We start from the raw sequence: 9,669 nt of genomic DNA, 5'->3' as shown, positions 1-9,669 counted from the left end.
AGGGTTGTTGGAGTAGAGATGGGTGGAAGGAAGAGGTAAATGGTTGATGGGCATTAAGGAGAGCACTTGAAGTAATGAGCACTGGGTGTTGTATGCAACTGATGAATCACTAAATTCTACCTCTGAAACTAATAATACAACGTATGTTAATTAAATTGACTTGAATTTATTTTATTTTATTAGAATAACAAAAAATACTTTACTAAAACATAAGACTTACAGAAGTTTCCAGACAAACCATACAAAATGGTTACAAGCTTTTTCTTGAAGGAGGGATTCTACATTCAACAGCAAAGTCGCAATGTTATTAGTGAGGGCTGTATTCTTTATTTTGGCTCAAACAATCAACCTCCATCTACAGTGTCTAAATAAAGTTAGACTTGGTTAGAGAGCATATTCCAAAAAACTGCTTATTTTAACCAAAGCAATTGGGTCGCCATAAAATAAAACTACCTCTACCCTAAAAAAGAAAAAAAGAAAAGAAAAGAAAGGAAGGAAGGAAGGAAGAAAGAAAGAAAGGAGAAAGAAAGAAAGAAAGAAAGAAGAAAGAAAGAAAGAAAGAAAGAAAGAAAGAAAGAAAGAAGAAAGAAAGAAAGAAAGAAAGAAAAGGAAGGAAGGAAGGAAGGAAAGAAGAAAGAAAGAAAGAAAGAAAGAAAGAAAGAAAGAAAGAAAGAAAGAAAGAAGAAAGAAAGAAAGAAAGAAAGAAAGAAAGAAAGAAAGAAAGAAAGACATCCACACCCCTGTAGCTAACCCTGACAACTATCTTCATTCATAGTGCTTTATCCTTAAACCATAATGGGAGAAATGAATAAAGCAGAAGACAGCCACTGCTTTTAAATGTTTCACAACAATCCAGATGGTACTTCTAGCCTCTGCTCATGCTTTACAACAGTGAATCAGGATAAGACATAGATTTGCTAATGTGCATTTAACCACCAAAAGACTGAAGATGTCTGGACTTTTATCCTATAATGTTTCTAAGACTGTGTCCATTAAATGCAAATAAAAATGAAGAAGTCTTGGCAGAACAGGAGAAGTGATGCACACTTGATTAGATCGATTTTAAACATTATTCATGGCATATAGCCTAGTCCATACTTTAACTGTTTCTATGGCTTGGGCTTTGTTGGTCTTACACTGCTCTGCTAAATCACTTGCTGATGGATCATCTGGATTGGGAGCATTTACCAAAGCCTGGATTGAGAGCAGAACTGTGTGGATCTGCAGTGCTGGGGACCACTTATCTTTCAAAATATCTAAACATATTCTTTCCAACTTGTCTACATTAGGATGATAATTTTTTGGTCGTGAAATATACTTTAGGGGCTGCCATCGGGTGTTCTTCTGGAAGGAATAGTTCAAGTTTAAAAGTCCCTCCCTCAAAAGGGTAGTCCTGGGGACCAGCAAAGACCACATGAAAATAACAGGCCTTGCTCTCATCTGGTTCTGCTTTAATGCAGGAACTGGTTCTGCTAGCAAACACTGGGTTTCCTTGATAATCCTGTGGGGCAGCCCGGCTATCTTGTCAGATTCGAAGTTTGGCCTCTGGTCTTGACTCTCAACTAAATTAAATTTAATTTTTTTTTTAAAAAAAGAGTTCCTACAGCAACAAGCATATCTGATGGACAGCTAATATACTTTTGGATCCACTAAAATCTTCATGTCATGTCACATTTCCTCTGGGCTTCTTCCAGCCAACGAATGAGCAAAATGGAGTTATTAGAATCAGGTCATTTCAGTAGATGGAAGAGTTCTCTAATAGCCTTGGCTCAGGAGATCTTCATTGGCCTGGCCAAGCATTTCTCAGAACTATTCTACAATATGAGTCTCTTCTGACCCATTCCTTTCTTTCTTTTCTTTCTTTTCTTTCTTTCTTTCTTTCTTTCTTTCTTTCTTTCTTTCTTTCTTTCTTTCTTTCTTTCCTTCCTTCCTTCCTTCTTTCTTTCTTTCTTTCTTTCTTTCTTTCTTTCTTTCTTTCTCTTCTTTCATGAGTGTCAGAATTTCTCCTCTCCTCATTTTATCTTTCATGGTTTCCCCCCAATAAATCTGCTGCACTTTTAATCCTGTGTTGGTGTTTCCTTCTTGTAGAACTCAAACTGACATTCCACTGAAGTCAGAAGACAATGTAATGACATCTCTAAAGTGGTGACAGAAAAAAACCAGCCTAACTAGAATTGCCAGTGAAAATATTTCCTTTCAACAAAAATAAAGAGACTACTTTGCCAGCAACACACCATTGAAATAAATACTAAAAGGAATTCCTTAGGCAGATGGGAAATTTCCTTGGCTAGAAATAGAAAATTGAAGGAAAAGAAAAGCACTGGGAAAAAAAGCACTGAAAAAGCACATGTGGATAAATATAAAAGAATACTATTTAAAGCAACAATGACTACAATGTATTTTAAAATTTAGAACATATACATTAAAATACATGATAACAATAGCACAAAAGGTAGGACAGGGAAAATGAAATCAAGTTATAAGGTTCTTACATTTTCCAGGAAATGCACTGGTAAAGTAGAATGGATGTACAATGGATGCATATTGAAATCCCTAGGGCAATGGCTCTCAATTGGGAGTATTTTTCCCACCAAGAAGTATCTGGCAAATAAACACATGACACAGACAGATTAAGAGAAAGAAGAAGGGAGATTTGTCAATATGTGAAGACATTTTTGATTGTCACACTGTAGGGGAAGTGTCAAAAGCATCCTTAGCTGAGAAATGCTAGCTAAAAGACAGAGATTATCAGAAAAAAGACAGATTGTCAGATTGTCAAAACTAACAACAACAACAAAAATTTTTTTAAATGATCCAAGTATATTCTGTCTCTAAGAAACTTACTTTAAATGTAATGATATGGGCAGGTTAAAAGTGAAAGAATAGAAAAGGAGATTCTATGCAAACTCAATCCAAAGAAGGCTGAAGTAGCTGTATTAATATCAAACAAAGAAAACTGCAGAGTAAAATAAGTCACCAGAGATGAAGAGGGGCATCACATAATGATAAAATGTACATTTCACTAAGAAGACATAATACTCCTAAATATATTTGCACCTTTAATAGAGCTTCAAAATGCATGAAGCAAAACTGATGGAATTAAAGACAAAAATGAGCAAATCAACAACTATATCTGAAGACTTTAACTTTCCTCTCTCAGTAGTTGACAGAACTAATGGAAAATCAGCAAAGTTATAGATGAACTGAACAACTCCATCAACCAAATGGATCTCACTGAAATTTTTAGAACATTTCACCACCAACAGCAAAATGCATATTCTTTTCAAGTGCACGTGGCATATTCATCAAGATGTAAACCTTAACAATTTAAAAGAATTAAAATCATGCAAAGTATATTCTCTCAGTATAATAGAATTAAAATGTAAATAATAATAGAAAGATAATAGGAAATCTCCAAACACTTGGAAATTAAACAGCACCCTTCTATATGAATCCATGCATCAAAGAGCTCTCAGAAAAATTAGAAAATATTTTAAACTGAACAAAAATAAAGCACAACATAGCAAAATTTGCATGATGATTAAAGCAGTGCTTCAAGGGAAATTTTGGTTTCAAATGCTTGCAGAAAGGACACTAAGAAACTAGAAAAGGGAGAAGAAAATAAACTCAACATAAGCAGAATGAAAGAAATCATAAACATAAAAGCAGAAGTCCATAAAATTGAAAATAGACAAGCCAAAAAGCAATAGAGAAAGTCAAAACAATCAAAGTCTTGTTATGTAAAAAGATCAAGAAAATACAAATTAACCTATGGCAAAACTGACCAAAAGAAGAAAGAAGACAAAAATTACTATAAGGAATGAAAGAGAAAATATTACCAGAGACCCTATAGAGAGTAAAAGGATAAAGGGATTCTTTGAGCAACTCTACACACAAAAATTTGACAGTGTAGAAGAAACAGACCATTTCCTGAAAAAACACAAATATCAAAACTCATCTAAAATAATATACAGATAATATTAGTAGTCCAAAACCATTTTTCAACTTGAATTGATAGTTTAAAATCTTCTGAAAAAAATTTACCCAGCATTTCTTTTGGTTTACAGTGGGAAGATTTCAGGTTATTTAGCTCACTGTATTACTAGCCATGTAACTCTCTTAAGTTTTTTTAAGCCAGTATGAACTGAGTTTTTTGTTAAAGACAGACTTCTTAAACATCATATTTCCATGAAATTTGAAATAATATTGTACTTGCAAGGTGTACAAACACAATTCTGAGATGACCCAGAGCAGTAATTATAGAAATACTGGCAGTAGTAGCATTATGGAGTAGTGGCAACAGTAGTCCAATAATAGTAATTATGACTAAGAGATACTAAGCACTTACCCGTGACACCCTGCAAAAAACTTTGCATTTACAATATGATACCACAGTGTTATAGAAGAGGAAACAGAAGTATAAACATTAAGTAAAAGAATAAAAACATGGTGAAATGGAGTATTAAGTGGGACTTTCTGTAGCATAATTTTCTTCTCAGCCTACCATCTTGTTTATAATCTTCCTGCTCTGGGATAGAAGGGAACTAAAGGAATGATCATTTTTTTCTACCTATACAAAAATGCATTAAATGACATGCACTTGGTCTTGAGGAGAGTGCCTCTAGCCCTGAAAGAAGCAAGTCCTGGCAGCACGAATATCCTGCAAAGAAAGTAAGCCAGCTTTGTGCTTCTCCAGCCAGGATTTGCTTTTTTCACCAATTAGACCATATTGCCATCAACTCCACTTGCTGAAGGCTCCCAGTGCCTGCTGAAACACACACACACACACACACACACACACACACACGTACAGTGAATGAATGTAGAGTGGCTAAGAGAGCTCCCAGATTAATTAACAGAAAGAATATCTCAATGGAATGGTCAGTCTCTGAGCTGCTATAATAATGATCTTCAAAAAATACGCAAATTCATCTTGTTTACTTATTGAAAAAAAGACGCTGAAAGGGCTGTTATGCAGTGTTAAGCAACAAGTCCATAAACTTGCTAACTTCAAGTTACTACTTTTCATTAACCTGAAAATTGAAAGAAAAAAATACATGCAAGTAAACGGAAAAAACAAACAGATGAGCACCACTTATTTCTATATTTTCTCCACTCTGATGAGGCAATGATCCAAGAAAACACATTCTTGCCCTTACAACTCAGCTGCCAACATGAATGTGATTCTTTAGCTATGAGAAAACGTCTTTTGAAGGGTACAGGTTAGTTAATATTGGAAATTCTTGTATACTTTGGGAGATAACACTATTTGCCCTGATAAGGGCCAGTACTTTTTTTTACCTTGATAAGGATGGGTATTTTTTCTTCCTTTTTATCTGGACTTGTCAAAAATCAATCATGTCACCCTGTATTTTTCCTTTTTCTCCCTCTTTCCCTTGCCCATTTGGGGGTTAATGCCAGTAACATGTTTTCCTGATATAGTAGTGAATATAATCCAGTATTCATGTCCCCTATATTAAATAAAATCTTGAAACCTAGTAGAAGTTCTTATTTAGGAACAATAAATAAAAGTTACAATTTGTAGAAGCTAAAAAGCAAGGATATACCGCCTGTGACAATGAAAGTGTTCAGCTTTATGACTTTTAAATCTCTTCCTACAAATGAATTCACTGGCGTTAAGGTTTACACTTCAAGTGTAAAGATGGTGGATAGAAAGAAGAGAGGGAAGGAGAAAGAAAGGAAGGAAAGGAGGAAGGTAAAAGGATGGAAGGAAAGAAGAGGAGATTGGTGGGTGGATAGAAAAAAGAGAGAGAGGCGATCCCTGGGGCTCAGCGGTTTAGCGCCTGCCTTCGGCTCAGGGTGTGATCCTGAAGTCCCGGGATTGAGTCCCACAGCGGGCTCCCGGTGTGGAGCCTGCTTCTCCCTCTGCCTGTGTCCCTGCCTCTCTCTCTGTCTCTCATTAGTGAATAAATAAAATCTTAAAAAACAAAAAACAAAACAAAAACAAAAAAAAAAAAACAGAGAGAGAGAAGGAAAAGGGGAGAGGAAATCCAAGTTGGATTTCAGGTCCCTAGGGTGAAAGTCAACCTTGAGTGGCAAAAAGAAAATACAGCCAACCCTTGAATTTCCAGCTACCTTTTGGTTACTATTTGGAGAGCATTGCTGACATGTAAATTCGCTCTCAGTAAAAAGGCTCTATCCTGTGAATCCAGTGAGCTTTATGCCTGGGATATAGAGAGTTCTCAGTAAATATTTGGTAAATAAATAATTGAATGAATAAACATACAAATTTATTTTTGTACATTAGTAAAAATGAAGCCTATATGTTTAGTGAGTTGCCTAAAATCATAAAGAAAATCTTAAGTATCTAAAATATATTAGATGGAAATGTAAGAAAGATTACCAATTGGGACCTAAGAGATGTGGATTCTGGTTCAGGGTTTGTTTTGTCATTTCACCTCTTTGGGTCTCTAGATTGCAGAAGGCAGGGATTCAGCTATACTGTTTTCTGCTCTACCTTCAATGCCTAGCTCAGTATCTAGTACATACTAGATGCTTTACTTATTTTTTTCAAGCTTTGATTGTATTTTATTGTCAGTGCTTGAGATAAAGCAGTTTTTAATGGAAGAATAAGAAAGTACGTGGAACTAGTACAAGGAACCCATAGACACTCTGAAGAGCTTTAAAGGACTCAATAAACAGTTAAATACTTAACATGTCTTCATCTGTAGAATTTGGTTTCCCCATATTAAAAAATTAAGATGTTGGTACCAAGGCTTTCTACGCGCTTCTTACGATTCTATGTCACTGTGAGAAGGATATCTGTTCCCAGTCCTTGTTTCATCCCCCACTTCCCAACTTTTACTGCTCAAGTTGTAAAGGAAGGCAAATACAGGTGGGTGAGGTTCCAACACCCTTTCTCCAGTGTTATACCATCATCCTTCCAAGCTTTTATTTTCACAAGAAAAAAACCACAAAAATGCAATTTTAATTGAAAACAGTGCATCAATTACTTCATTGTCTATTTTGTAAAATGAATCACCACAGACCTCCCAATCTCCCAACCTCAGCAGTGAAAGATTCCCCAAACTTTCACATTAGGTGGTTCTAGTCATTCATCCCTAGAGAGGAAGCAAAGTGATATTCTTTCTCCATGTCTTCTGGGGGTGCTCAACAGCAATAAACTGGCTGGAATAAAACAGCAACAACAATGCTTCATGAATCACAGGATGGTTGCTTGAGAGAGACTAATTCTCCCACACTCTTACAGGAAGCCCTTCCTCCTCTTTTCATGGCTCTGCCTTAGTGAGAAAAACATTAGCAAATCTTGAAGTACAGGCAAGAGAATCCATAGCATTGTCAGTACAGCCTTCCCATTTGTCCAGAGAGGGAGAGGGACCCACCTGCCCAGAAGATGCATGTTTATCCTTTTTGGAGGACTCCTTTCCTGAGGAGGGACAGTCCTGCCAGTAGCTCACTCTCAGTGACTATAGGGTAATGTGCAGTATTCTGAGGAGGGTCCTAGTCAGGGAGTTAAGAAACCCAATTTGACTTCTGACAGACTATATGCTTTGAAAAAGTTACTTTCCTCTCTGAGAATCAAATTCCTCAATTTTTAAAACTTATTTGTCCTTTTAAGTCATTACAAAATTCCTTTTTCAAAAATGCTTTTCTAAATTCTAAAAATAATACATAATATCATTGAATTCTTTTAAACACAGATAAGTTAAAGGAAAAAATAACAATCATTCATAATCCAACCACCCAATGATATTCGCTGTCAACATTTTTGTGTATACCTTTTGGTGAGACCACTTAGGATTTTAGCATCACTCAATGTTTATCTCCCAGTAAGGGTTATCTTTTTTTAAGATTTTATTTATTTACTTAAGAGAGACTGAGAGCAAGCACAGAGTGAGAGGGAGAGAATACAGAGAGAGGAGAAGCTAGCTCTCTGCAGAGCTTGATCCCAGGACCCTGAGATCACAATCCAAGCAAAGATGTTTAACTTACTGAGCCACCCAGATGCCCCTGAGTGTTACCCTTTTTAATGTCTTCCTGAGGCTTCACTTGTGCCAACAATGCTGTTCATATACTAGGAAATTAGAGAATCCCCCTCAGAAGGTAAGTCAATTATAGACTGTGACAGTCTTTTGAATGCCCTTGATGGTAAGCCATTTGAGGCTAGTCGTGAATATTGGAATAATCATTTGAAAAAAAATCTGCATGATGAGAAGCATCAAGCTGAGTACCTGTTTTTGATGTTTGTTATTATCATTACCATAAAGTTTAAATACTCTTTTTCATCTTTCTCTAGAGTTTCCAAAACTTTTGATGCTTCAAGGAGAGGGATACATTTCACTATTTTAGAGCAACATTTCCCAAGATGTATTCTATGGCATTATAGATGCTGGAGATTCTCCCTTGGATAAGAGTTGTGTGGTCAAAAGAGTTTAGCAAAAACTACGTATTTTATTCCATTAAAGACTCGCAGTACACATTTAATATATTAAAGGCTGAGATTTCTTTGCCAATAAACCTCTTTAATTTTCATTAACTGTATTTACTAAACTTATTTAAGTTCAAAACACTTGCTTGGGAATTTCACATTAGTTTTTCCATCAATCTGTCATGACAGATCATATAGTCTGTACGGCAAGCACACAGAGTTCTATGGACACATAAGTTTAACCTATTTGAACCTCAGGCTCCTCCTTTGCAACATAAAGATGAAAATTTTACCTATATCACAGGTACCCTAAAAACTATACTAAACAAAACATGTAAAGAACTTAAAGCAGTACTAGCACATAACAAACATTCAAAGAAATGGGATATTTTTTATCTTTTGGTTTAAATAGATGAGATTATGAAGAGAGGATGAAGATGGACAAACTTTGTGGAGGAGAAGCAAGGCAATGGAAAGTAACACCTCTTAATTGATATAGCAAGCTCCTGCCTGGACAGAGGAAACTGTTTTTGGCATTAAGGCAGTCTAGATTCCAGAGAAGCCATCCCAGTATAGAACATCTAAATTTTTTTCTAGGATATAAAATGCATCTTTTAAAATACATGGCTGAACCAGCGGGAAAAAAGAGAAAATAATAAAAAAGTACAAATCCAAAGAAGAATGGAAGCACTAGAGGCTCATCGTCTTTAGTAGCTAACAATTTGGGTTTAATGGTCTATGTTCAAGTGGCAAAAGACAATCTTGAGATTGATGCAATGTGGAAGGTTTCTACTATACAAATTCAGGAGCCCCTCACAGATAATGAGGGCAGCAGATGAAATAGGGGAAAACAATAAAGGAACAGGTGGTGGGAACACTATGCTATTTCACCCTTGGTGAAATTCCATATGGAGCAGAATAAGAGAGAAAAAAAACTCCCCTAATAATTCCTAACTCATAGCAAGCCACCCTCACACAGGTTTGGAGTTAGAATTCATACTATCCAAGCACCCTCAGGTTAATGGTGCCATAAAACATTAGACGAAGCAAAAGCTGGGGTGTCTGGGTGGCTCAGAGGTTGAGCCATCTGCTTTTGGCTCAGGGCATGATCCCGGACCATGATTGAGTCCCACATCAGGCTTCCTGCGGGGAGCCTGCTTCTCCCTCTGTCTATGTCTCTGCCTTTCTCTGTGTGTCTCTCATTAATAAATAAATAAAATCTTTTTTAAAAAAGCAAAAGCCAATTCTCTCTTGAATTA

The 9,669-nt window shown here is 36.1% G+C and overlaps 1 pseudogene; it reads right to left on the bottom strand.

The window, feature by feature from the left end:
• Positions 1–1,062: 1,062 nt before the first annotated feature.
• On the bottom strand, positions 1,063–4,376 carry LOC112931062 (ubiquitin-conjugating enzyme E2 N-like; annotated as a pseudogene).
• Positions 4,377–9,669: the final 5,293 nt, after the last annotated feature.

Source organism: Vulpes vulpes, chromosome 4 (assembly GCF_048418805.1).
Source record: "Vulpes vulpes isolate BD-2025 chromosome 4, VulVul3, whole genome shotgun sequence".
NCBI lineage: Eukaryota > Metazoa > Chordata > Mammalia > Carnivora > Canidae > Vulpes > Vulpes vulpes.
Note: the sequence above shows the minus strand (reverse complement) of the source record. Positions and strands in the feature narration are given on the sequence as shown.